This window comes from Penaeus monodon, chromosome 15 (genome assembly GCF_015228065.2).
Source record: "Penaeus monodon isolate SGIC_2016 chromosome 15, NSTDA_Pmon_1, whole genome shotgun sequence".
NCBI classification, from domain to species: domain Eukaryota; kingdom Metazoa; phylum Arthropoda; class Malacostraca; order Decapoda; family Penaeidae; genus Penaeus; species Penaeus monodon.
In genome coordinates this window covers 28,556,337-28,557,383 of record NC_051400.1, presented here as the reverse complement: position 1 = coordinate 28,557,383, position 1,047 = coordinate 28,556,337, and the positions used below count along the sequence as shown (strand labels likewise).

The following is a 1,047-nucleotide window of genomic DNA, read 5'->3' as shown; positions in this document are numbered from 1 at the left end:
ACTGGATTTCAGGATGCAGACCGACGTTCATTAGGATACGACGACCTCTCCACGACTTCACACAGTTTTCGAAACCCTGTTCTCATGTAAAGTGTGTTGGTGATAATTTAGAGCAAGTTTGGAACGGGTTGTGAAGATGAAGATGGGGTTTGTGTTACCACTCGGTAGCTTTTGCGATATTTACTCTTGTTTTTTTTTCTCGAAATAATGTGTTATAGCTAGCGTAGTTTTTTTTTATTGCTACTCTTAAAGACTAAAGCAGGAAAATAATTCATTGGTGAATACACTGTAGAAGCTTTCTTCATATTAAAAATCACCATTTTGTCAGTTTATCTATTCAAAACGAATACTCCAAAGACTGCCAATGAATTTTAGTGATATTTTGCGCAATCTAGCTGGCCGAATAAATTAAGGAAAACAGGAGCACTAGCTTTATGCCGTGTTTAGCTAATATAAGGATTATTGATTTGAATGTTTTATTTTATAAATAATTTGTTTTAGTTTGTTCCTAATTGCCAGACTTAAAGAACATTATATTCCGATGATGGGTATAATGACTGATAATTGTTCTAAAGGTTTATAGCCAAAGAATCCATCTGACTAGACAGGTACATTGTTGAAAACCCTTATGCAAAATGCTAACAAAAGACTCACGCTAGATGGCAAACAACGATTTCATTAGTTTGATTATACATTTCTTTGCAAACAAACGTGTGCTGCAGAAGGACAGGGAAATGTGTTCACGTGTCAACTCCAGGAGATTAAGATAGTTATCGGTTCTCCTTGAACTAAAAATATCTACGTTGTAATCTTATTAGTTGAAATCCTTCTATATCAGAAATCATATAAATAACTTCACATTAGAGCAAATGTTTTCATCAAGTGCTACCCTGTGAATCGATCGACTTTTACAGAATTAGGTGTATATCTATTATGGTCACGGGGCTTAAGTGATTTAGAACCTGGGTAAGATGACGTAAGCTTGGTTTTAATTCCAAAGAGGCTTCATTTACTCACGGCACAATCCTCTCTATACGATACTTTATG

At 35.1% G+C, this 1,047-nt stretch overlaps 1 protein-coding gene across 1 annotated transcript in view; it reads left to right on the top strand.

Annotated features, from left to right (window-relative positions):
• LOC119582146 (N-alpha-acetyltransferase 80-like) overlaps nt 1–900 on the top strand; it is a gene marked incomplete at its 5' end in the record, with an annotated part of 1,092 nt that extends 192 nt beyond the window's left edge. The window contains 1 exon segment of the mRNA XM_037930383.1: nt 1–900.
• Between the last annotated feature and the right edge of the window lie 147 nt (nt 901–1,047).